Raw genomic sequence first — 6,000 nt, forward strand, 5'->3', positions numbered from 1 at the left:
GGATGTTGTTGCCATGAACTTTGGTCGACGTCCTTAGTCACTAGTGAATCGATCCCAGTAACTTTGGTGATCCCCTGACCCTTAAAAGCAGCCTTTGGGTTTGTGACCAAATCTCCAGATATGTTCATGTGCATACAAGACTCTCCCCTGAAGACAGACACGGAACTGTTCAGTGGTTCCTGTTTTGGTCCAGAATCTGTTTCCCCCCCCCCCCCCCCAAACTCAAAACTACAAAACTGACAAAGTAGAAACTTCAGCGTTGGATTAGAGGTGAGGGGAGAGATGGGATTGATTTTCACCCACCAAGCTTGACACCTTAAGGAGCTTGGCACTCACTTCCACACACACTCGCACACACTTGCCGGGCCCAGCCCTGCGCCATGCTGTGCCTGCAGCGTTGGACCTTGGTGGGCATCAAACCTGCACTAAGCAGAGCCGCTCTTCCGTCCTGCTGCCCCTGAGCTCTGATTGGCTGCCTTTGGGGCCATCCGCCCAGCGACAGAGCCTGTACTCCCACTGATAGACTGTGGAGCGTGATGTTGGTCCTGTACACAGTGGTCAGCTCACCTGTTTGGTCTCACACACACACAGAGAAACCCCAGAGAACCCCAACCATGTCATCAGATGAAAACAACTCAAGATTTTAATTGATCCCCTTGAGTAGAGCTCCCTCCACCCTATTATAACTTTCACAGACTCCTCTGGCTGGGTATCACTGGACAACATGATCCTGTATGATACTTATTTTCACACAATATGATAAATCAAACTTCACAAGTCATGTTGTCTTACCATCAAGCAGTCCCACAAGAACTTTGCCCCAATAGAATACAATATATAACTTGAAACATTCGTATTTGAAACAGAAATCAAAGAATATGTTAACAAGACTAATACCTCATTTTTGCGACTCATAGTCCGCCCGTCAAGGTCAGCTTGATCCAGGATCCACGATGGATCCAGGTCTGGGGGACCAACAGTCAGTGACCTTCCGTTGCTGGTTAGCCTCAAGTCTTCTGTCATCCATCTTATTTTCCTGCAACATCAGACAGCCAGGAGCATGCTGGGTAGTGGAGTAGCCTTAGGTCATAGCCGGATAAGCTTAGCTTCCTTAGAGCCGTGCTGCACCATGCAGTGGAAAAGGCAAAAGACCCAAATCTTGAGAAATACATCGATGTTTGTCACCTTAAAACAACAAGCTTCATGCAAGATCACTATTTTATTTGTAAGCCTCTTGCTATTTAACATGAAGTTTGCTCGTACCAGTCGGATCCAGCTGATAATCATGATTTAATGTGAGTTTGTGCTGCATGTTCTCGAAACCCTGCAGCTGAATATAAGCAAAGGAAGACGTTTATTATTTCAGTTGTTGAGGGAATGGTTGGATGTGACATTAGATGCCAGAAAGTCTCGCTGCAGCAAAGCAGACTAAAATGACGAGGTCAAGAAGATGCGAGAAGGTTTTTTTCAGTCCCCCAAAAATAAATGTTATGCAAATGAATCACAATGCAATTTGAAAGTGATCTCATTGCCTATCCGCAACCAATCTGAAATTTCTATATTTTCCCAGCTGTTTCAAATTTCTGATTGTTTTTCCACCACCTCCAACACCCCAGCAATACACCCGCCAAGTGTGAAGACACACATCACACATCCACATATACAGAGATCCCTTGCTCTATAGTAAGATGTGCGAGGCTGACGAGTAGTACTGTATTGTAAGCAGTATGCAGCCAAGGAGACACACAGAGGCTGAAAGACAACACACTACCACAGGAAGCTGCTGCTGCTCTCCACGGCCGACTGAAAGGAAAACTTCTGCTGCAGAGAGTCAGGTCAGCTGGGAAGTTGACCCAGATGCAGATCACCATGCAGCTCGCCATAATGGCCGTTCCAGGCAGCTTCTTTCTGTGTTCACTTTCAGTCAGCCTCCGAGACAAGTGATTGATCATGTTTATTTGGAAAGCTGTAGGAGGCTTGGGCAGCTTGCCCTGAGATATGTCATTTTGACTTCATGTCCCGGGGAGTGGATATGGGAAACAAACAGTCTCCCATGTCAAATTCAAGCCCGCCTTTACTAAGATTTCGAGGCTGTGACATCATGCTCCTCCTGCCATTATTCCTGACAGCCATGAGTCACATCTGGTCAGAGCAGGCGGCGACCTCCAGATCTGAAGAGTGAAGCCAAGGCTGAAGTGCTTTAAACGTGCATTCTCTCTGCTGGCCATCAGGGGGCGACTCCTCTGGAAGTCTATACATTGTCGGTAAACATTATGAGCATGAGTTTATAGGCTCAATCGCTTTGTTTAAGGGCGAGGCTACCTGGTGATTGACAGGTCGGGACCACAGCCTCGCTATCAATGCAGGCAGCTACTCAGATTCCGAACATTTAGTTGTAAAGTTGACCCTGAATTATGAAGCTAACTTTGTTAACCGCCTCACACCAGAATCCAGATGGGTCCAGATCCAGTAAGGGTGCCGCTCTGCTGCTTGTATTCATCAGTTAACTGAGGAGGCTGCCCCTTTAAACCCCCCCCTGACTCCTGAGAGCAAACTGCTCTTCTAACTGACCCCTCTGAAAGGCTGAACCCCGTAAAACATGTTATTACTTAATATGAAGCTCCAGCACACAATAACCTGTGACGGTAAAAAGCCTGTGGTGGAGGACACTTTTTATATTCGGGTTCTTTCTCATGTTACGCTGCTTTCATTACTGCCTCTGCGCTCCTTTGGCTCTCTTCTCTTTTTTCTTTTTTTTTTCTTCTCCAGCTCTCATTCAGTTTGTTGTTTTTCTCCCTCCTTCCACTCTCCATCTCCCCCTTCTCCTCCCTCCGTTATGAAATTGAAAGATGGATCGGTGTTGTTGGTATACAGCGCTGTGTGTGTGTGATGAATGAGAGCTGTCCACCTAGAGAGAGGGAGGGTACAGTAGTCCATACAGCATAGTATAGATTGATGTTTTCATATGGCGAGGGGGGGGGGGGTTGTGCTTAAGGGAGGACAGACGGATGGGAGGATGTGATTGGACAGGATAAAAGAGACAAACTGTACATCTGTGTATCATCTCTGGACTGTAATGCTCGCGGTAAATGTCAAAATACCTCAAGTGCCCTCTGAGGCCTGTTCACCGTGAACGGTGGCATTTTAAAACATTCATGAGAGCAGATTGGAAATGGAGTTTTGTTTTCTATCATAGAAAATTGAACAGGGGCAAGCAGGTGACGGAAAGTGAACCGTGAGCTCTTTTAATTCCAACATCTCATAGCGCCTTCTCCCTCTCTGGAGAATAAGCACCACCGACTATCCTAATATCCATGCAACAGCAGTAAACAACACATTCTCGTCATTATTTTTTCTCTCTTTTAACAGTGAACAAATATAAGTTGCTCATTTTGTTGAATTTTTTTAGGTTTTCATACTATTGTCTCTGCACAGTCAGTCTGGTCCTGCATTAATCATTGAATCAGTCAGTGCTGTCTAGTTAGCTCCACCTTGCCTGAGCCTTATGTAGCCTCCATGTGTTTACTTCACTGAATGAGTGTCAATTAAAACTCTGCTTTGGGTAAAGAAAATCTAATGATCAGTAAAGAGGAACCTGGATGCTCACTTTAACAACACCTAGCATAATGATGCTTTAATTATGTTATTTTTTTTAGGATTTTAATACATTTTGCTTCTATTTGTTTGAGATACATTTTCTATAACTCAAATCTGAAGTGATAAGTAAGGGAAACATTATTTTAGTGAATACCTTTTAATGGTGATGGCAGGAGAGACGAGTGAATACAGAGGCTGAGATCACTTTAATTAAACATCGTCAACATTCATTTTCAGATGTTTTCTGATCATTTTAGCCTTCTCTGTATTAAAAGCTCTCCAAGTTTAGATCGGAGAAATCATCTGTTTCACTGTCAGGATGGCTCTATATTTGTATCCTTTATTCACAATAGACACAGCATCTCTCTCTCACTCAAACCGGCTCTTATTGTTCCTCCTTTTGCAGCGTTTTTTTAATTTGTTCTCCCTGCAGCGAGTGCGATCGGCCTCTCATCCACTAACCAAGTCCCCAACATTGATTTACCTTCACCTCTCATTTAAGCTCAAACAGTGGGAGAGAGAGGGAGAGAGGGGGGGAGAGAGGGAGAGAGAGGGGGGGAGAGAGGGGGGAGCAAGGCAGACGGAGGAAAGAAAGTAGAAAGCCTGTTAGTGGTCGACTCGGCCTGGTAAACTTTAGACATCACCAATCTGTCACTATTTCACACTCGGCCTTCTCTTCCCTCCTTTATTCCTCCCTCCCCCCCTCCCCCGGCTCTAATCACCCTCTCCGTGTTAATGTGACGTGTTTACTGCTCTAACTAACAGCTCATTATGCCCAACTGATGCTTTGTCAATAGCTATCGGTTCATTTGGGTCCGGGCCTGCCTTTAAACAGAGATGTCCACCGTGAGAAACGGTCCCGAGTCCGGGCCTCTCTCCCTCCCTGCTCCGACGGCAGGGCTTGTAAATTTGAATCTCCATCCGGCCAATTAGGGCACTGATTGTTAACGGCCATCTTTAATAGTGGAGTACAAAACACACACACACACACACACACACACACACACACACAAAAGCTTCTATGTGCAAATGTGGCTGTGAGATTAAACCTCCATCATGTCCATCACACACACACACACACACACACACACACCTGCCCACCCACTGTCACTGCTCACAGCGGTGAACTTTGAACTCCGAGGCCCGTCGTGCGTTGGCGGAGGCCCTGCTGGATTGACCCGAGGAAGAGTACGTCTCCGCGCTTTAACAATATCAGGGGTTTGAATCTCACTGGTGACCTTTTGCCCCACGACCCCCAGATCATGCTGCAGGCCCGCCCCGTCCTCCCACGCGGTCACATCCCCAGTTTATTTATTGATTATCAGCTTATTTGGAACTAACGTTAAGTTGATTTCCTATCAGACGGCCTCTAAGTAAAAAATAAATAGCGGTTATCATATTTTAACACAGACACAAACAGGAATGTTAACAGATACCGCCTGTAGCATGTTTCAATCATTACTTTCTTTTTTGTATATTTCTAAAAAGATCAGGGATTTCTTTATTTTTTTATTTTCAAAGAAGGCTGTTTTTTAAGAAACAATGTTTTTGGCAGTCCTTTCTAACTTGAAGCTGTTAGTCTTTGTGTTTTAAATATATAAATTATTCAATAATTTAAGATAGAAAATTCAAAAAGGAAAGCTGGTACATCACCAAACATGTTGGAAAATTGCACACACTGTTTGAAGGTAAATTATGTTTTCTTTTGAGGATTTTCCCAACTGAGCAGCTGAGAAATCCATAACAAACAGGACTGTAAAGTAACTTTTTACATCACTAAAATGTGCCAAAATACAATTTAAACCGCCCCAAAATAAAAGCTGACCGTAGTCATTATTGCTTTTATTGTTTTTCTACAATAAATGTATTTCCATTGTGATACGTAGCATCAATACATTTTTGTCTTTGTCTCCCAGCTACTTTTTGCAGGTTAGCCTGCCAGTGACACCAAAAAGTCAACCACTGCTTTGGGTTACCATGGTAACTGTCTGACATCCGCGTGTTCACTGTGTCATGATTGACTTGATTGACAGCCCTGATTTCACACCAGAAAACCAAACATGCGTTCTGTCAATGTTGGATTTCGACAAAGTAACAAAACCACCGTTTTTAAATGATCGGGACCTGATTCTGGGTCAGCTGTGATGCAAACTTGGAGGGGATTTGATAGCAAACAGGATCAAACTGGTGCATGCTTGAAGAGCACAAATGACTTGCATAACTCAGAGTGGAATTGATTTCTGTTGGCGGTCTTGATGATTTGTACTAATTCGCTAACCGGAGGTCAAAGTTCATTCAACCCAGCATCACTGCTCACATTTATACTCAACTGTTTGTATGTATATTGATGTATGCAACAAAAACATGATTGATTTCAGCTCCTGCTCACGTTGTGTTGATCGT

At 44.2% G+C, this 6,000-nt stretch overlaps 1 protein-coding gene across 2 annotated transcripts in view; it reads left to right on the forward strand.

Moving 5' to 3' along the window:
- wdr7 (WD repeat domain 7) overlaps window positions 1–6,000 on the forward strand; it is a 113,945-nt gene that overhangs the window by 77,837 nt on the left and 30,108 nt on the right. The gene's annotated exons all lie outside the window — the stretch shown is intronic.

Source organism: Eutrigla gurnardus (assembly GCF_963514095.1).
Source record: "Eutrigla gurnardus genome assembly, chromosome: 19".
NCBI lineage: Eukaryota > Metazoa > Chordata > Actinopteri > Perciformes > Triglidae > Eutrigla > Eutrigla gurnardus.